Source organism: Bombina bombina, chromosome 1, assembly GCF_027579735.1.
Source record: "Bombina bombina isolate aBomBom1 chromosome 1, aBomBom1.pri, whole genome shotgun sequence".
Classification (NCBI taxonomy): domain Eukaryota; kingdom Metazoa; phylum Chordata; class Amphibia; order Anura; family Bombinatoridae; genus Bombina; species Bombina bombina.
Genome location: NC_069499.1, coordinates 251,583,445 through 251,605,564, shown reverse-complemented (window position 1 = coordinate 251,605,564; position 22,120 = coordinate 251,583,445). Strand labels below are relative to the sequence as shown.

At 35.7% G+C, this 22,120-nt stretch overlaps 1 protein-coding gene across 3 annotated transcripts in view; it reads right to left on the bottom strand.

The window, feature by feature from the left end:
* Window positions 1-22,120, bottom strand: part of DTD2 (D-aminoacyl-tRNA deacylase 2) — a 100,326-nt gene that overhangs the window by 73,678 nt on the left and 4,528 nt on the right. Inside the window, exon 1 of one of the 3 annotated variants that reach the window (XM_053697930.1) lies at window positions 5,877-5,963. The exons of the other annotated variants lie outside the window; for them this stretch is intronic. The gene's annotated coding sequence lies outside the window, so the exon portion shown is untranslated. Of the gene's footprint in view, window positions 1-5,876; window positions 5,964-22,120 lie in introns of those variants that run through there. 3 annotated transcript variants of the gene reach the window in all.

Here is a 22,120-nt window from a genome sequence, read left to right as displayed (position 1 = left end):
GCTTGCCATGGCCGCAATCTTGCACAGTCCCATAGAAGCAAAGGGTATCAAAACTCTTGTGAAGCCCTCCAGAGGTGACGTAAAGGGGTTCAATACAGACGCCGCAATAATATTGCACTGGATTACAAACGAGAGCCGCTGACGACTGAGATCTAATAGCGGTAGTAAGGAGCTCAGAGGCAGAGATATATGGAGTGGTACGCTGACCCTACGGCTAAGGAAAAGCTAAAGTAAATACTCACGGAGGAGAAAAGGCACTGCAAATTACTATATACAAGCTAAGAAGAAGAGGCATCTCATTACTAACCTGACAAATGCAAGTATCTAGGTGTATGTTATCTTTTCCTGTTGGTTAAATCTGTGAAACTACACTCCTAACCTCTATACATATTTCGATAATCTACCTGGGCAAATACAGTTATAAGATACAGGTACTCTTGGTAGCACGGAGATCCAGGAAGCCAGTGTAAGCCTATTATTCTCTATACCGTCTGTGTGCACCAAACGTTTGTTTGAAATTATCTCTGTGAAGGCAGAAAAGGTAAACACTCTAAGAAATCGATTTTAAATAAAGGGATTCTCTCTGAGGTCCTAAGGGACACTGACCATCCAGGCTAACAAATCATCAAAGGGTTTAATCTCAAATAATAGAGAGTGGCATCTGGCACATTGCGAAAATAGAAGAGTGAAACTAGCCTCAAAGCTTATAAGACACTCTGTACAGAAATGAGAGCTAGATAACGCTGTGTATGGAAAAAATCTTTCTAATAGCAGTTGGCTTATAGGTGTTGTCCTGGAATAATTGGTTGAGTTCCACTGTGTGAACAAACATAGTAAAGTGGGCTAAAATATATAAGCCTGGCTGAGTGTCGCACAGAAAACAATCCACAAACTTCTTTCTGCAAAAGACATTGCTGACTGTAAAAGAGAGACTATTCCTATGGACATTATAGTGTCTTCCTAAGAAGAATTTGGAACAACCAGTGATTTAATAACGCCAAACCTCTGGGTTATATATGTGATTACTTATGCTGGCTTCATTGTTTAGCAGTAAAATTTATATTATCTTTTTGCATACAGCTGTTTTTTAATAGGCTGAAAAATGAAGGTACAAGGAACATAGTCATGCTAAGTTTGGCCATACATAGGCGGTATTTTCCGCAGTTATATATATTGGGAAATTCATTCATGGCCAGTATTAATTTTGTATAGAAATATAAATGTTTTGGTGACAGATTTATAAATACAACACTCTAAAAATCTCAGTAGTGTTAAAAGGTAGTTTGGTCTCTGTTTAAAAGGTATATCATAGATTCTGTATTGCCTTACTGTGGCGCATAGCCATATATCCATCACTTAATACTATCACTAGTATATATTGTTTTACACTTAAATCCCTAAGGCATGTCACTCACTAATTAAGTATAATTTTTTTTCCATTTATCCTAGCTATCAGTAAGAGTATTTAACACACTCCTCAACCCCCTTTTTTTTCTCTTTCATCTCTTCGCACCCCCTACAAAGGCCAGGGTAATTGCACAAGTTTGTTAAAAAAATCACCAGCTATGCCGCCAAAAATAAGAGAAAAAAAATCCCTTGAAAGATGGCGACAGCAGTAACGAATCTAATCTAGAAGACTCACAGTTAAGCCCCACAGAACACCAACACTTGATAAAACAAATATCTGACCTTATTCTTCCACAATTTGATAGTATTAAACTCACTGTCGATTGAAGTTAGACAATTCTCTACCAGATTGACAGAAGCCGAATTGAGAATTTCTAATACAGAAGATCAAATTTATAAGATAGATCAGTGTTGGGCCCTTTACAGTAAACAGCTAACAGCTTTACAATGTAAGGTAGAAGAGCTTGAAGACAGAGCCAGAAGAAATAATATAAGAGTAATTGGTATTCTAGAATCTAGTGAGTACCTGGATTTACCTAAATTTGCAGAAACAATATTACTACAAAGCCTAGTCTCTCTAGAAAATATCCACTGAAAATTGAGAGGGCACATAGGTTAGGATTCTAAGAGTAGATACAGAGCATAATAGGAAACCTAGACCTATTATGATCAAAGTATTAAACTTTCAAGACAAAGTGAACATATTCAGACAATACAGAAAATTAAAAAAGCGAAAGAGCTCATGATAGGTCAAAATAGAGTATTTTTGTTTTAAGATTTCTCTATAGAAACTGGTCACAAAAGACAAGAAATAGCACCTATATGCTCTAAATTAATTGAAGCTAAATGGAAGGCCAGAAATTTCTGTAGAGGTTAATGGTGAAACAAAAAATTTACTTAAAGGGACAGTCAACACCAGAATTTTTGTTATTTAAAAAGAAAGATAATACCTTTATTGACCATTTCCCAGTTTTGCATAACCAACACTGTTATAGAAATACACCTTTTATAGCGACAAGTCAATCCAAAGATTTTTTCTTAAATGGGAAAAAGTAATAATAACCTTCCCTTTAGATGCACAATTGCAGTTAATAGCCCCACTAAGGGAATCTTGTTGGTTTGTTCAGCACTTGGAACTTGGCTTATTTCCATCTAATTGGAAAATATAAAAAATTTTGTTTTTCCCTTTTTGCCTCCGCCTCTTTAAGAGATTTTGCCGTCTATGTAATTTAGGCGCTTTTTTTTTGTTTTGTTTTTTTCTTTTTTTATCTTTTTTTGCTGTTCGCCATACCGCCTTTAGTGTCCCCCTTCGTCACCCTGGGTTTCGGCTGATTGTCCACTCCAGGAGGTTCCATGGAGTTAGCCAGTAAGATTAATTTTCATTGACAACAAGATCTAAATGTCATTGTTTGTTGTGTAAAGGACCATAAGCATAAAGTGTATTGGAGTTTAATTTAATATGCTAATGTAGAATTGGTATGTTTCCCTTATTTTGTAATTGATGTGTTAATAATTGATTTTCCTTGTCTTATTTCTGTACCCTTGAATGATATTTCAATAAAAACTTAAAAAAAAAAAAAAAAAAAAAAAGAAATACACCTTTTACCTCTGTGATTACCTTGTATCTAAGTCTCTGCAAACTGCCCCCTTATTTCAGTTCTTTTGACAGACTTGCATTTTAGCCAATCAGTGCTCACTCCAGGGTAACTTCATGTGCATGAGCTAAATGTTATCTATATGAAACACACTAGTGCCCTCTAGTGGTCAAAATGCATTCAGATTAGAGGCAGTCTTCAAGGTCTAAGAAATTAGCATATGAACCTCCTAGGTTTAGCTTTCAACTAAGAATACCAAAAGAACAAAGCAAAATTGGTGATAAAAGTAAATAGGAAAGTTGTTTAAAATTACATGCCCTGTGTTACGGAGGAGGAGCCTAGCACAGGTGGCTGAGGGCTTGTACTTCAGTCCTACAGCTGCTGGTGGTGATTTCACGTGCCAAGCCCTGAAAATTGCGGTGGTAGCTGGCTGGACAGCAAGATCTAACGCTGCCGGAACAAAGACAGTGGAACTTCATACCACTGTATCAATATCCCTTAGCCTGGAAAAGACCTGCATCTTGTATTGTGTCATACACTATCTAAAGAAGGCAGTTTAACGGCCATAAAGACCTATTTCAAATGTTCTTCACCTTCCCTCTGTGATTCTGTACAAGAGGAGTTAAGATCCTTGCATAAGGCTACCACACTGAACTGAGAGAGACCTGTGTCACTCGGACCTTCCCTTGGATCTCAGCAACTGCTCACTCACCTTCCTCATCGGTGCGAAGAAAGGAACGGTGCTTGATGCGCCTCGAGAGGATCTTCTTTTTTTTTTTCCCCTGAGTCCCTCGGCGGACCTGTGCAGGGCGGAGTGAAAGGATTCCCTCCTCCCCCACCGGTGCTGCGAGGGAGGAGGCGAGGCTGGTACAGACCTGACTGCAGGGTTAGAAGGACCCACGGACCCTTACGCTATCACCGGGTAAACCCGGTCAGATAATTGGTAACCGTAAACGCTCCTCTCCCACTGGTGCTGCGAGGGAGGAGGTTGGCTCATCGAGGACCAAGCCGCTGGACTTCAGAACTCTGAGAGCGCTGCAAATGAGGGGGTGAGTGGCATTGAAAATATTTCTTGGATATTCTCTCTGTGTTATTACGGTGGAAGGGGAAGTCTTTTAAAAGCACAAGAATAAATGAGACGGTAGGAGAGACTTGGAATCTATGTCAGATTAACTGGGAAATACAGCATAAGGTCACATCGTCTCTGGTATACAATCTAAAATCCCATAAAAAGGGTGCACTTTGATAACCTATAGATGGATACAAAAAAGTTATAACTTAAACAGACACAAAGAATATGGGACAAAAATTGACTATGTATCTCTATGTATCTCACTTCGACTAAATGTTCAATTGCTCACTATTAGCATATAAATGGGACATTAAGATATCTCTTATTATTGGAAAATAAGGCAGAAGAAGGAAATTACCTTGCTATAACTTTGAAAAGCAGAGCTGAGACGACAAGTTCAAGGGAGGTGGATTATACATTGGACTTCTCAGCTAGCGTTACAGGGTCAATTAAGAGTTTATAAGATAGGTTGGTAAATTGAAAAGGAACCTCTGAATATCTGAAAAACTTATAATTACGTCTGCTTAATTATTTTTCTGGGTATGAGTAGCTATTACCATTATAAATAGAAGTGATTGCAGGATTATTATAAATCACACTATTCTATGTCTGATGGGAATGACAGGGTTCAAAGATAAGTGAAAATAATCTCATTAGGACACATGTAGTTTCTCCCTCAGATTAACTGAATATCTTACAAAATGCTGCTTGAAAGTTAACATAAAATATTATAAAGAGGCACTAGATGAATTGATCTACTTTTCAAATAATAGCCTCCCCTTCTCTTTTTTCTTCTCAACCTTGTGTTAGAAGGGATATCTCTTCTTCTATGTATAAAGAGAGGGGTATTGTTGATAATTGAATTACTGAATGGTTGAAGGACCAACAAACATGCTTGCTTAACCAGATAAATATAGACCTGGGAAAGTTGTATAACTCTGGTATATATTTGAATAGAACAAGTTTTACATTGGCCTAGGTAGTTCTAATTCCCTCCCCAGTTGAAAAGTTGTTTTTTTTTTTACTGAAATTAACTGGATAGTTTATAAGTACTGTTTGAATGTTAAGATAAAATGCTACAATGAGGTGTCTGGAGAATTAACTTTTATTACAAGTAGAAGCTCTCCCTTCTTTTTTTTTTTTTTTTTCTCAACTATATGTTCTTATAAGGACCTGAGGTGAGGTTTAAAAACCACGGGAAAAACCTGTAGATAGCTTCCCGAGCAGAAATATATACTATTGAAGTTATCAATATTTTCCTCTTTTCAAGGCTAAAAGAATAAAGTGTAAATTTAGAATAAGGGTGTGTTTAAATTGTTTTGATAGGGGAAACCCTGATTGTCCTGAAAGAAATGGTTTATGTAATTAGCACCGCTAGTGCTTGGTTAAACAGTCCTTAGATACATTTTTTCACCCCCCTTTTTTTTCCCCTCACAAGCTCACACATAAGCACTTAATCACAAACAAATTATAACTGTTTTCATCACTTTTTCCTTTTTTTTGGGGGGGGGGGGGGGTCGCCCCCTGAGTCACTTTAAACCTAAATGAAGCACTTAGCACATGGATATGTTTTTAAATACTTCCCCCAAGACTCTTTCTCCAAGCATGGCGGGCAGACACAAAGATAAGAAACCTAAAGGAACCCCAGACAATGTACTAGATACGCACTCTGTAATAGTAAATGCAAACCCTATAAATGAGGCTGTGAATATTCAAAGCCTGGTTACTAACATCTCAGAGGCATTAACTCCTAAGTATGATATTCTGAAAACTGAAATAAAACATGATATTGCCTTACTTACCCAGGAAATAAGACAATTTGCAAATAGAATGCAAGAGGTAGAGAAAAGGGTTTCAGACCTTGAGGACCTCACTGTATCACATAGCTCTAATATAGAAGATAAAAATACGAAAATTAAAAAAATGCAGTTAAGACTGCAAGACCTTGAGAATAGGTCCAGAAGAAATAATATTAGGATTATAGGCATACCTGAGGATAAACAGTATGAAAACTTAACCTTGTTTATAACAGAAACATTAGCTCAACTCCTTGATTTGCCTCGTACACAGATAATAATTGAAAGAGTGCATAGAATAGGGCCTTCTCCGACCGATATTAAAAATAATAAAAGACCTAGGCCAGTTATAGCAAAATTCCTAAATTATTTAGACAAAGTTAATGTACTTCAGCAGTACAGAAAAAAAACAACCCATTAGCATTGGAGGAGCTAAAATTCTAATATTTCAGGATTTTTCAGCTGAAACTATCTATAAAAGGTTTGTACAAAATGAATACAGAAGGGGTATCGAGCAACTCCAATATACCCGTCAAAACTTAAGGTCTCTGTTGAAGAGAATGTTTATTACTTTAATAAGGTAAAAGAGGCCGAAAATTTTTTAATGAGTTGGATTCCCTAGTATAATAGGTCTCATGCAAGACTTTCATGCATTAGTATAAAGTGATGCAGGTCCTAGATAGGGTTTATTCCTGGGTAAGGGAAGAAGAGGGGTGTTTAATCCTCTTCTCCCTGGATTGTGTTGTGTTTCCGTTTTTTTCTTTTTTCTCTCTCTCCCTTCTCTCTTTCTCTCTCCCTTCCCCTCTCTCTTCCTCCCTCCTTTCTCCCCAACCTCTCTCCTCCCTCCTTAGAAAATGACAAAGGTAATAGATAAATGTAAGTTAGTATCATGGAACGTGGGAGGCATTTCTACTCCTATTAAAAGAAAAGCTATTATTTCTCACATGAGAAAGATGCAAGCGGAAGTAGCGTTTTTGCAAGAAACATTTAAATATGGAAGAAATATTGAAATTGAAGGGTTCTTGGATTAGAGAAGTAATTGCTGCACCTAGTGTTAGGAGGAAAAGAGGAGTGGCTATTTTGATAGGGAAAAGGGTAGATTTTGAAACTATACATTTTAAGAGAGATCCAGAGGTGAATACTGAAAATTAAAATTGCTAAACAAATTTATACATTATGTAATATTTACGCACCTAATGTTTAAGATTATGAATTTTTGAATATATAACAATCCAAAATACTTTCTTACTCGAGAGAACTGCTGATTCTGCTGATGAATGTCAGTCCGCAGAATTCTGGAGCAATTACAGAGGAAATAATGAATAGTCTCAATAGTCCGATAACTGAGGAAGAAGTTAGGAAAACTATCTCTGAGATATCCCTAAATAAGGCAGCAGGCCCCGACGGGCTTCCTAATGAGGTTTTTAAGATATTAGTCCAAGAAATTGTCCCACACTTGTGTAAATCATACAACGATTTTTATATTAATGGTGAAACCATACCATCTTCCTTCTCTGCTTCCTATACAACCCTAGTGCTTAAGGGGGGAAAAGACCCCAATTTTAAGGAGTCTTACTGCCCCATAGCTCTCTTGAATTCAGACTACAAGATTTTTACCTCAATTTTAGCAGGCAGACTCCAAAGAGGGCTCTCGCAGATTATTCATACAGACCAAGCAGGGTTTCTTTATCAACTAAACTCTGACTCTAAAATCAGAGATAATGGAATATTTTCGGAATCAGGAAGTGAGGGGAGGATGGAGGGCACCCCTGACCTCGCAATAGTTACAAATGACGCTGAAAAAGCTTTTGATTTAGTCTATTTTAGCCATATGTTTACTTCTTTAGATAAATTTGGGTTCAGAGATAGTTTTCTTAATTTTATAAAAAACTTATATAAGAGACCTCGAACGAGATTGATAGTCAATAATTCTCTGTCTCCAGAAATTGCAATTGAGAGGGGAACACGTCAGGGATGCCCTCTATCGCCCCTTCTTTTTGATGTAGCTGTAGAACCAAATAGGTAAGCATGAGATTAAAATTGCGCTGTACGCGGACGATATACTTCTTTATATTGCATATACTAAGACAAATATACCTAAACTTTTAAGTATAATAGATCAATTCGGATCCTTCTCTGGATATAAAGTAAATGCGTTTAAATCAGAGATACACTGGCTTAGGAAAAATGTCGATACAATAGAAGATATTCCGTTCAAAGTGGTCTCTGAATCATTTAAATATTTGGGAATTACCATTCAAGTTAATCCCAATGATCTATATAATTCTAACATAATTCCAATTTTAACGAACATATGTGAGAAATTGAAAATTTGGCAAAATTTACCAATATCTATATCTGGAAGAATAGCACTATAAAAAATGGTCCTTCTTCCAAAACTCCTATACGTTTTACAAAATACTCCAATTATAATCTTTGAAAAAGATATTCGTTCACTTAACAGTGCAGTCAGAAGATTTATATGGCAAGAGAAGAGATCAAGGATATCTCTATTGAAATTATCTCTTACGAAGGAATATAGAGGCTTAGCTCTACCCGATATTAGAATATATAACTTGTTTTTTTTGGCACGAACAGTGACAGACTGGATTCTTTCTAAAAATTATGTTTCTAATTAGGGTTGAACCGATACCATTTTTTTAAGTCTGAGTACAAGTACTGATACTCGTTTTCAAATACTCGCCGATACCAATTACCAATACTTTTTTTTACTGTCATGTGACAGTTTACCAAGCACAATACAGACTAACTATTTAAGATTCCTTCTTTATAATTATGAAGGACTGTAACTCAAAAGACATTATGAAATAATAAAACTGTTTTATTTGTCACAAAGTTCACAGAACATGTTTATAAATAAAAATATTACAAAGAAATATATTAATAACAACAACAATAAATAACAAATATAAAATTACAACCAACCAAAAGTGCAATACAGTAAAAATATAGAACAGTGCACTGTTTAATCATGGGGAACAACACTATGGGCTAGATTACATTTGACTGGCAAGCTTTACCAATGATCTCATTACATGCCATATTCCATTAAAGTCTATGGAATTGGAAATGTGAACAGAGCATTGGTAAAGCTTACCAATCAAATGTAATCTAAATCTAGTCCTATAATTGCAGGATGTGTGTTCATTGGAATTAACTTAATTTGTCCTATGAGTACTCTTCCTGCAATTATATAATCTAAGGGTATGGATGTTTCTCAGAGTACAGTATGTTTTGAACATAATTCTGCAAGATGAGAACTAGCAGTAAAAAAGGCAATCAAGCAATACGAATAATTTTTCAAAAGTTAGTGGCAAGTTCTTTTTAAGGAACAGAACAGAAGCATCTCTGCATGTTCAGCTATTAGTCTGAGTCTGTTTTTCCTATCAGTAAGGAGGTTCGACTCTAAGTTGAACAGTCTTTCACTTTCCACACTACTGCATGGGGCAGAAATATATTTTTGGGCCATTTTAGCCAGTGCTGAAAATCTCAGTTTATTAACTGCCCAGTACTTCAGGGGTTTGTCTGAACGAGGTACAGTGATCTCTCCTACAATAATACAAATAACAACAATTTGTATTGGCAGAACAATAGTAAACAATTTTTAGTTTAGTCTCCACTCCAGCTTAAAATGAAATAACATGCAATTTGAAAAAAAGTCACAAGATAGCATTTGGGTAGGAAGTGGAGGTATTGGTTTAAGTATCGGTGCATTTACACAAGTACAAGTACTCATGCAAATACTTGGTATCGGTACCGATACTAGTATCGGTATCGGTGCAACCCTATTTCTAATATATATCGCTAGAAAAAAATATTTGCTATCCATTTGACCCAGTAGGGCTGGCACATTGTGACCCAAAAGAATTACCTCCTGAAATCAAGAGGCTTAAAGCTATTTGTAACCCTATAAAGGCATGGTGGAAAATAGGAAACTTGTTAACAATTAATTGTAAGGCTTCTCAATATCTGCCAATAACGGGAAATCCAAAATTTCACTCTAGCCTGAATTTAGCGATATTTAAAAGATGGTCCTCTGTAGGTTTGGACAGGGCTCAGCAATTAATTAATATAGAAAGAAAATGTGTAAAAACATTTGATGAATTGAAGAATGAGTTTGATCAATCAAACAAAGAGTTTTTCGCATACTTACAAATAAGACATTATATAATAGAACTTGTCAGAGATGTAGGTTGGTGTTGGGCCTTGGGAAAAGTGGAAAGCTGGCTACTTTTAATCAAAAGTGGGCGCATGTCAATCACCCCCTGTTATCTTTTCCTCAGTGCTAATAAGGGAGCTCCTCTTATAGAACAAATGGTGCTAGCCTGGAATAGGCTAATTGTTCCTAATAATATAGACTCAAAATTTATACAAAAATCGATAGGCAAAGTAACTCAGGCTACCCTCTCCGCTACCTGGAGAGAAGCGCAAGTTAAATTAATACATAGAGCATATTTTACTCCAGAAAAAGGGCACAAATTACACAACCTAAATTATAACAAATGCCCAAAATGTTCTCTTTTTGCAGCAGATCTCATACACATGGTATGGAAGTGCCCGAAAATCAGACAATTCTAGTATAAATTGGAATTCTGGGTTAATAATTCATTAAAAGTTTCTCCTCTGGTTCTCACATTGATACAAATTATATTTTGTACAAAACTTAGTGAAGAACAACAACCACAGGAAAAATGAATAACTCTGGCAATTTTAGCAGCCAGATACTTAATATTTAAACACTGGAAAAAATATAAGATTCCCACGATATCAGAAGTTAGAAATTGTCTTAAGAAACAGTGTATGCTGGAGCAAAGAGACACCAATGCAGATAATGAAGAAGATATTAAAAAAAAAATCATAAAATGGTCAGCCTTTATAAAAATATATCCAAAGACGGAACTAGAATACATGATCTTTCCATTTAGGAACTCAGAGCTAGTATTACTTGGTGTCTGGTAGCAGAAATATGAAAGGGGGGAGAGGGGAAGGGGGGAACCCTTTCCTTAAAAAAAAATCCTTTTTTTTTTTTTCTTTTCTCTCTTGTTTTTGTTTCTGTTTTTTATGTATGCTACTCACTGGCCTAACTAATGGTTGATTGAGGTTGGTTTTGGGATATACAAAATGAAAAATCTAGTGACAAGACGCAATAAAATAATGTTCTTTTGTTTATGATTATTTTTTTTTTTTTTTTTTTTTTGTGTTTTGGTTTGTGTTGTTTGTTTTCTTTTTTTTCTTTTTGTTTTTTTTATTAGGTTTTGTCTTGTTACAGAAAATGATGTGTATTCAAGGGTAAGGAAGCTATTAGGGTAACTAGCATAAAATTATTGCAGAAGCAAGATGTTAAGTTGTTGGGTTTTTTTACTTCTGGGAAATTAAGCTATGATTGATAAAAATGGATATGTAAATCACCCCCAAATATGTTAACATAAAGATAATGTCCCCTTTTTTTTCTCTTCTGTACCCTGAACTGAAATATCAATAAAAAAAAAAATTACATGCCTTATTTGAATCATGAAAGTTTTTTTGGACTTGACTCTCCCTTTAATATAACAGAGGCTAAAGATTTTCTAGAACAACATAATATCCGCTAATAGATCAGAGGTCAATAAGTAGCTAACTTAAAAGAAAACATGACTGTCAAGATTGATAAACGGTTTTACTTGTTTTTTTTTTCTTCGTTTTATTGTGTTTCTTGTATAGTGTTGACTGGCTTGATCCAATTAAGGATGACATTTTTATAAGAGATACGGTGGTGTTTTTTTTCTCTTTCTCTCCCCTTCCTCTTTGTATGGATTACAGGCAATAACTTTTAATTGCCAAAAGCAATGTCAGAAGACTTAAATTTTACATCATGGAACGTGGGTGGCATTACTTCGCCAACCAAAAGAAAATTTAATGGTTCCATTCTCACACTTTGCAACGTGTATGGCCCGAATAAAATACACAGAATTTTGGGCTAAATTACCTGCAAGACTAATAGATTTTACTAACACTCAGTTAATTGTGGCGGGAGATTTCAATTTAACATTACAGTTCCCAATTGATAGAAAAAGCTCAGTAGGTAGAGATCAGATAGAGGGTGCCAGGAATCAGACTGAGACGAGAAATGCAAAAATAATCACACCTTTATTAATAGAAAAAAATAATTTTAAAAGTCCACAAGTCAAATAACAAGCCAGGAGTCAAAACCAGAGCTGGTAGTCAGACGAGCCAAGTCAGGAGCCAAAGTGAATAGTCAAATGAGCTGAGTCAGGAGCTAAAGCGAGTATCGGCGAGCCGGAATCAGGAACGAGGAGAACAGCAGAGTCAGATACAAGCCAGGGATCAGGAACCAGGAGGGACATCAGACAGCCAGGTAATACACAGGAACAGGAACTCTCACAAACAGGTCTGAGACAAGGCAAGGGCAAAGCATACTGAACATAATAAGTGAGGAAATCACAATTCTGAGACTGCAACCTGTCTCACATGGATGATGTACACCAGTCTGGCCATAAAAAGGCATGCAGGAAATGAGCAGCATCACACACTATGCACCAGAGTCAGCGAGATGTGAGTAAAATGGCTGCCAGCAGCACATGGCAAACAAAGCAGGGAAAAAACCCTGACAGTAGAACAAGGGATTTTAAAATAAAGAAAGAAAATAAATTTTTGAATAGATTTAAGAAGGGTCTCAAATTATATAATATTTGGAGAAATCAAAATCCTATTGAACACAGATATACATGTATGTCGAAAGCTTTTTCCTCATTATCTAGGATTGAATTTTTTCTGATTTCAGAGTCTCTCTACACTAAAAAAATTAAAGCAGACATAAAAGAATCTGAACTATCTGATCATGCTTCAATTACATTGGAAATAACCAATGTGGGTTATAAAATATATGCTAAAAAATGTAATCTTTTCTTCCCCAGATATATGTACAAGAATAATGCTTTCTCTGTTTAGTTAAAAGAAAAATGGAATGAATTTTTAAGTTTTAACCAAGAATATCAAGAGAAAATAGAGATATTGTGGGAATCAGCTAAAGCGGTTTTAAGAGGAGAAATAGTGAGTTATATAGTTAGATATAAGAGGAAGAGAAAGGCAAGAGATATACAACTTGCTAATCAATTAAAAAATGCATATAATAGATATCTCTTGTCTCCCTCGAAACTTAACTGGGATAAATATATAGAATTCAAGCAAGAAAGAGATACTTTCCTCTTACAAGAAGCATATAAGGATGATCTAAAATGTAAAGCTAGATTTATGAAATTCAGAAATAAGACAGGAAGCTTTTTGGGCAAAGTGGTTAAGATCAGTAAAAAAATAAAAAAATAAAATGAGGTTAAATTAATTAAACTAGATCAAAAGAATTCTATAGATCCTGAAGAAATCTGTGATGCCTTTTTTAAATACTTGTTATAGTGCTAGTCAAATTGAAGCACAGAAAAAATATTTTTTTTCTGGAATAATATTGATTTACCCACTATCTCTAAACATAATATAGAATGTATAAATAGGCCTATATCAGAAGAAGAAGTAGAAGCAGCAATTTAAAAGGCTAAGCTTAATATAGAAACCCGGTCTGCATCAACTTCCGGGAGAATTTTATAAAATATTAAATAAAAAGACGCAGTTAGCATACATTACAGAATTATTTTATTTTTATTTTATTCAGAACTGTAGCATGTCCAAAAATTTCTCCAAAGCTTTAACTATTCTAATTTCTGAGAAGGGGAAAGATCCTACTCATTTAGATTCATACAAACCAATTTCCCTTCTAAACATAGATTACAAGCTCCTAGCTTCAATAATTGCTGAAAGACTCAAACAATTCAATGTTCAATAGTAAATATAAGGAAAACAAGTATTGTTTTGGATTATTTTTGGAATTTAAGAAACAAACAAATAGGGTCAGATATAGCTATGATAGCAATTGATGCGGAAAAAGCTTTTGACGCTGTCCAATTTGGACCATCCATTTACATCATTGGAAAAATTTGCCTTTACTGTTGTTTGTTTACAAAGTATATAAAATCAATTTACTCTAATCCAATTTCAGTAATATTAGTTAATGGTCTGGAATCACCAGAAGTTGGTCTGGAAAGGGGAACAAGACAGGGTTGTCCATTGTCACCCCTCCTTTTCAATATCGTTATTGAATCCCTAGAGATAAAATTATGGTAGTGCAAGGAGCTGTCTGTAAGAATATTTAAATTAAAATGTTGCTATATGCAGATGATATTCTTTTGTTTGCTCTCAATACAAGTTAAACTATTCCCAAAATATTAGAACTAATAGAGAAATACAGATCTTTTTCCGGTTACAAAGTAAATACAAATAAACAAAACTAACGAGTCAATTAAAAATAGCCCATTTAAAATAGTTAACAAAATATTATATCTAGGTATATATCTTAGCAGGGATCTAGCCGATTGGTATGCAGATAATTTCAAATTAGTCTTTCAAAAGTTTTAAGAATATTTAAAGACATTGAAACATATCCCATTAGCACTATCAGGTAAGATAAATCTGGTCAAAATGATTATTTTCCCAAAAATTTTATACAAACTACAAAATTTACCATTTATAATTGCGTTAACAAAACTTGTACAACATAAAGATAATGGAGGCCATAGAATATTAAACTACAAGAATCCTTTCTCCCTTAAAGCTTTGTTACATACACAAGATAAAGATTTGCCCAAAGAAATTAAGAACGTAAATTCCATTTATGGTATCATTAAAGCATGGCACAAGAATTGTAAATTAATTAATTTAAATTGTTTTGCTTCAAAATATTAACCAATTTTAGGCAATCCTTTTTCTAAGGCCTCTAAACATTGGGTATTTCACAGATGGAGAAGGAAGGGCCTTATATTGGTGATAAAAAATTTCGAATATATGCATTCTAGACTGACTATAAAAACATTTAAAGCTCTTAGAATTGAATTTGATCTTCCCGTAAAAGATTTTTATGCTTACCTACAACTGAGAAACTTGGCGCAAAACCTATGTTCGTTAAATGGTGAGGACTGGACTTGGTCATTAATTATGGGAAATTTGAAAAGATATCAAAATGGAGACTATTTTATCAAAAACTGATATAAAACTATATTTGAAATAGAGGGAAATGTTAATTTAAAGCATACAGGGTTAAAGTGGCATATCAAACATTTTAAAGATATTAAAAATGAAAGAATTCAAAACAGTATCCACAGGGTAACGAAAATAGCTAAAGCTAATTACTATAGAGAGGCCCATATTAATTTAATATATCAAATATATCTTACACCAGCAGTAATGTCCAAATAGGGTAACATATCTTACACCATAAGTAATATCCCAATGGGGTAATAGGGTTAAAGATAAATGCATAAAATGCTATAGTTCAGACGCTGATATTGTACATTACTTTTGGAAATGTCCAAGATTATATAAAAAAAAAAAAAAAAAAAAAAAAAAAAAGAGATGAAGCTGGATCAAGAGGCTATAATTTTTCTCCTACCAAAAATGTGCATTATAGAGAGAAAACATTCATAGAAATAGTGATTCTGTCAGGTAGATATTTAATTCTAAAAAACAGGATAAAAAAAAAAATATGGCTCAATTTCAAGCAAATATATACAATCTAATGATATTGGACCAATGTGTCGTAGATCATTCAAAAAAGAAATAGAATTTATTTTTAATAAATGGGGCGATATGATTAAAACATATTCTTTAGAAGTACAGAACAAATTAATGTACCCATTTAGGTCTTCAGAATATTTAATTAATTCCATTATTAGAGAAGAATTTCCTCTAGTATATTAAGAAGGTTATGGAATATAAGAGGTACTTTTATACAGAGGATTAGAGAGGGGGGAGACATCTAATTTTTTATTTCTATTATTATTATTTTTTTTTTTTCTCTCTCTCTCTGGTGTATGTGCACCACCACGTATATATTTATACTGAGCAGTTATGTAATCAGATAATTGAGCCGAAAGGCCAAGCAAAAATATGAAGTAAACAGTTAAAAAGATTTATATAGAGCAGTATGTTATATAATTATGATTTGTTTGGTTTTGAGAAGGAACCATAATAAAAACATAATTTATGTAAGAACTTACCTGATAAATTCATTTCTTTCATATTGTCAAGAGTCCATGAGCTAGTGACGTATGGGACACACAATCCCACCAGGAGGGACAAAGTTTCCCAAACCTCAAAATGCCCATAAATACACCCCTCACCACACCCAAAATTCAGTTTAACGAATAGCCAAGTCGTGGGGTGATAAAGAAAGGAGTAAAAAGCATCAACAAAGGAATTTGGAAATAATTGTTCTTTATACAAAAAAATCATAACCACCAAAGGATGTAAGAATCTCTACAAATAATTCTTAGGATTAGGACACAAAGAAGGGACAACAATTTCTCTATTAATGTTTTTAGAATTCACAACCTTAGATAGAAATTTAAATGAAATTTGCAAACTGCCTTATCCTGATGGAAAATCAGAAAAGGAGATTCACAAGAAAAAACAGATAATTCAGAAACTCTTCTAGCAGAAGAGATGGCCAAAAGGAACAACACTTTCCAAGAAAGTAGTTTAATATCCAAAAAATGCATAGGCTCAAAAGGAGGAGCCTATAAAGCCTTCAAAACCAAATTAAGACTCCAAGGACGAGAGATTGATTTAATGACAGGCTTGATATGGACCAAAGCCTGTACAAAACAGTGAATATCAGGAAGCTTAGCAATCTTTCTGTGAAATAAAACAGAAAGAGCAGAGATTTGTCCCTTCAAGGAACTTGCAGACAAACCCTTATCCAAACCATCCTGAAGAAACTGTAAAATTCTAGGAATTCTAAAAGAATGCCAGGAGAATTTATGAGGAGAACACCATGAAATAAAAGTTTTCCACACTCAATAATAAATCTTCCTAGAAACATATTTACGAGCCTGTAACATAATATTAATCACTGAGTCAGAGAAACCTCTATGACTAAGTACTAGGTGTTCAATTTCCATACCTTCAAATTTATTGATTTGAGATCCTGATGGAAAAAAATGGACCTTGAGACAAAAGGTCTGGCCTTAATGGAAGTGGCCAAGGTTGGCAACTGGACATCTGAACAAGATCCGCATACCAAAACCTGTGAGGCCATGCTGGAGCTACCAGCAACACAGACAATTGTTCCATGATGATCTTGGAAATCACACTTGGAAGAAGAACCAGAGGTGGGAAGATATAAGGAGTTTGGTAACACCAAGGAACTGCTAACTCATCCACCGCTTCCGCCTGAGGATCCCTGGACCTGGACAGGTACCTGGGTAGTTTCTTATTTAGATGGGAAGCCATCAAATCTATTTCTGGAAGACCCCACATCTGAACAATCTGATAAAACACATCTGGATGGAGCGACCACTCCCCTGGATGTAAAGTCTGACGGCTGAGATAATCCGCTTCCCAATTATCTATACCTGAGATATGAACCGCAGAAATTAGACAGGAGCTGGATTCCGCCCAAGCAAGTATCTGAGATACTTTTTTCATAGCTTGGGGACTGAGTCCCACCCTGATGATTGACATATGCCACAGTTGTGACATTGTCTGTCTGAAACCAAATGAATGGTTCTCTCTTCAACAAAGGCCAAACCTGAAGAGCCCTGAAAATAGCACGGAGGTCTAAAATATTGATTGGTAACCTCGCCTCTTGAGGTTTCCAAACCTCTTATGCTGTCAGAGATCCCCAGACAGCTCCCCAACCTAAGAGACTTGCATCTGTTGTGATCACAGTCCAGGTTGGTTGAACAAAAGAGGCCCCTTGAACTATACGATGGTGACCTAACCACCAAGTCACAGAAAGTGGACATTGGGATTTAAAGATATTAATTGTGATATCTTTGTATAATCCCTGCACCATTAGTTCAGCATACAAAGCTGGAGAGGTCTCATATGAAAACGACCAAAGGGGATTGCGTCCGATGCTGCAGTCATGAGACCTAAAACTTCCATGCACATAGCTACTGAAGGGAATGATTGAGACTGAAGGTTCCGACAAGCTGAAACCAATTTTAATTGTCTCTTGTTTGTTAGAGACAGGAGTCATGGACACTGAATCTATCTGGAAACCTAAAAAGGTGACTCTTGTCTGAGGAATCAAAGAACTTTTTGGTAAATTGATCCTCCAACCATGTCTTTGAAGAAACAACACTAGTTGATTCGTGTGAGATTCTGCAGAATGTAAAGACTGAGCTAGTACCAAGATATCGTCCAAATAAGGAAACACTGCAATGCCCCGTTCTCTGATTACAGAGAGTAGGGCACCGAGAACCTTTGAAAAGATTCTTGGAGCTGTTGCTAGGCCAAATGGAAGAGCAACAAATTGGTAATGCTTGTCTAAAAAGAGAATCTCAGAAACTGAAAGTAGTCTGGATGAATCTAAATATGAAGATATGCATCCTGTAAGTCTATTGTGGACATATAATGCCCTTGCTGAACAAAAGGCAGAATAGTCCTTCTAGTCACCATTTTGAAAGTTGGCACTCTTACATAACGATTCAAAATTTTCAGATCAAGAACTGGCCTGAATTCAACTGAGAACTTATTAACTTGGAAAGAAAGAGATAGTAATCTAGACTTAGATACCATGTCAGCATTCCAATATATGAGCCACAAAGCTCTTCTAGCTAAAATAGCTAAAGACATAGATTTAACATCAATTTTGATATCAAAAACAGCATCACAGATAAAATGATTAGCATATTGAAGCAAGCGAACAATGATAGACAAATCAGGATCCATTTCCTCTTGCGCTAAACTTTCCAACCAAAAAGTTGATGCAGCTGCAACATCAGCCATAAAAATGGCAGGCCTAAGAAGATGGCCAGAATATAAATAAGCTTTCCTTAGATAGGATTTAAGTTTCCTATCTAAAGGATCTTTAAAGGAAGTACTATCTTCCATAGGAATAGTAGTATGTTTAGCAAGAGTAGAAATAGCCCCATCAACTTTGGGGATCTTTTCCCAAAACTCCAATCTAACTGCTGGCAAAGAATACAATTTTTTAAACCTTGAAGAAGGAATAAAAGAAGTACCAGGCCTATTCCATTCCTTAGAAATCATATCAGAAATAGTATCAGAAACTGGAAAAAAATCTGAAGTAACCACAGGAGGTTTATAAACATAATTTAAATGTTTACTAGTTTTAATATCTAGAGGACTAGTTTCCCCAATATCCAATGTAATCAACACCTCTTTTAACAAGGAACGAATATACTCCATGTGACGAATACCCCGGCTACCCCGACTGGGTAGCTCTGCCAAACGGGTTCTGCTTCCTCCCTGCCGACTGCAGCTATGTAGCTGGCAAGTGACCACAGCCTGTAGCCACCCCTGATGCCTGACAGCACCAGTACTCAAGATCCCACCCTGTGGCAGACTCCAGCTACCCAGATTAGGTAGCTCTTCCAGAGTGTCCTTCCTCTGCCTGGAACAGGCTGCTATGTAGCTCAGGAAAGTGATTCTAGCAGGAGCCCACCCAAATAACTAGACATACTAGCATTCAGGTGAAACAGGAACTGATTTTATTGTACAACATACACTCCTTTTATACACACAGCTTATCTTGATAAAACAGGGAGACAATGCCACAGTTTTCCCGCCATTCCCGCCCCTCCAGAATGACCGGCGCCTCCATAGCAACCATAGTCTCACAGAATCCCAGGACACAATGGTGACGGTTTTGGGGCGATCCCGTCAGAGTGGCAGCACTTCCAGGGTGTCATTTGAAAGCTCTCGGTCCCCAGATGCTGCAGTTCAAAAAGCGGCGTGATTCGTTATTGGGGACTGGAGATACAGCCCGTTGAAGTTATGGGGATAGGGGTGTCCAAAACCCCCAGTTCCCAAAGCAGCTCCCCTCTGGTAATTCTCCCACCTCTTGTCCTCCCTAGGGGCTACTAATACACAAAAGAGCGGGGCTCTGGGGCACATGGTTGCTGGAGCGACCAGGGGTAAAGTTAGCGGGTGTTCTTCTGTCCTGTGGCCGACCGGGAGTTCCAGGAGCTCGGACAGCCTGAGAGGGCTTAGGTGGGTGTCCGTTGTGAGGCGGCAGACCGGAAGTTCCAGGAGCCCAGCCAGCCTAGGAGGGTTTTCCAGGTTATAGACCAGCTCTTTTCTAAAAAAAAGTTTGGAACACAAAACTATGCAACCAAAAGCTTCCAGAGATTGTGGTTGCTGTGAGGAGCCCAAAACCACTGAGAAACAACAGGGGTGAGGTTGTAGGGGGGTGGGGGGTAGCCTTAGTTGTCTGGTATCCGTGACACTCCATTTTAAATAAATAAGTAGATTTGTCAGTGTCAATATCTGAGGAAGAATCTTCTAAATCAGATAGATCCTCATCAGAGGAGGATAATTCAGTATGTTGTCGGTCATTTGAAATTTCATCAACTTTATGAGAAGTTTTAAAAGACCTTTTATGTTTATTAGAAGGCAGGATGGCAGACAAAGCCTTCTGAATCGCATCAGCAATAAAATCTTTTATATTCACAGGTATATCATGTACATTAGATGTTGAAGGAAAAACAGGCATTGTACTATTACTGATGGACACATTCTCTGCATGTAAAAGCTTATCATGACAACTATTACATACCATCTCCACAAATTTACAACAAATGCACTTAGCTTTGATAAAACTGTTATCAGGCAGCAGGGTTCCAACAGCGATTTCTGAGACAGTATCAGATTGAGACATCTAAAGCAAAATTATTAATTTTCTTATATGACAGTTTTAGGAATGGGAAAAAAATGCAAACAGCATAGCCCTCTGATATAGAAAGAGGCATATAGGTATTGTTTTTTTCAAAAAATGAAATTATTTGGCACCAAGTATGACGCACAATGCAAACTGAATTTTTTTTGTCGCTAACAACATCCGGAAATGACACACTCGCATCATTGAAGACGCAACCTTGTGCAAGGAACTCAGCGTCAAATAAGACGCCGGAAATGATGAATTTGCGTCATCGGACGTACCTTTGCGCCAAAAAAAAATCTCGCTCCAAGAATGACGCAATAAACTTTAAAAAAATATATATATATAAAGCAGTCAATTGAAAAAAGACTAAACCCCAGGTAAGAAAAATATTTTCCTAAATAGGTTATTCTCCCAAATATGAAACTGATGAATCTCTATGACCAATAACAGAGAACCTATGAATAGATCTCCCGTGAGGAAAACCATTGCATTCAATAGGTGATACTCCCTTCACATCCCTCTGACATTCACTGTACTCTGAGAGGAATCGGGCTTCAAAATGCTGAGAAGTGCATATCAACGTAGAAATCTTAGCACAAACTTACTTCACCACCTCCATAGGAGGCAAAGTTTGTAAAACTGAATTGTGGGTGTGGTGAGGCGTGCATTTATGGGCATTTTGAGGTTTGGCAAACTTTGCCCCTCCTAGTGGGATTGTGTGTCCCATACGTCACTAGCTCATGGACTCTTGCCAATTACAATATTGTTTCAACGGTTTTTTTTTTGTTTTTCTGTTTTATGCTTAGAACATACAAGAATACAAAATGTAACAATCTACAGGATGACTTCAAAAATGCATAGTCCTGGACAGATTCAACATAGAAATTTCTGGAAAAGATGTACACACACTGTATTATATGAATTTGTGAATAGTATATGTTACACCCATAATAGAAATATATATATATATATATATATATATATATATATATATATATATATATATATATATATATATATATATATATATATAGGTAGCAAAAACTTGCACTCACTGGACTTTTTCAAACACCAAAAAATTTATTTTTAATGTGAAGTTTCGGAGACAAAGTATCCCCTTCCTCAGGTCTGAGGAAGGGGATACTTTGTCTCCGAAACGTCACATTAAAAAGAAATTTTTTGGTGTTTCAAAAAGTCCAGTGAGTGCAAGTTTTTGCTACCATTATCTATTACCTACTAGCACCCTGGCTGATGAAATTGAAGTGAGAGTGCTCATCCTGGAACTATATATATATATATATATATATATATATATATATATATATATATATATATATATATATATATATATATATATATATATATATATATATATATATATATATATATATATATATATAAAGAGCAGTTTGACCAATTATTTAAAGTAAGTGAAAAGTGTTTAATGCTTTTATTTCTTGAATAGCTTTTAAAGGAATTATTTTGGAAACACAAT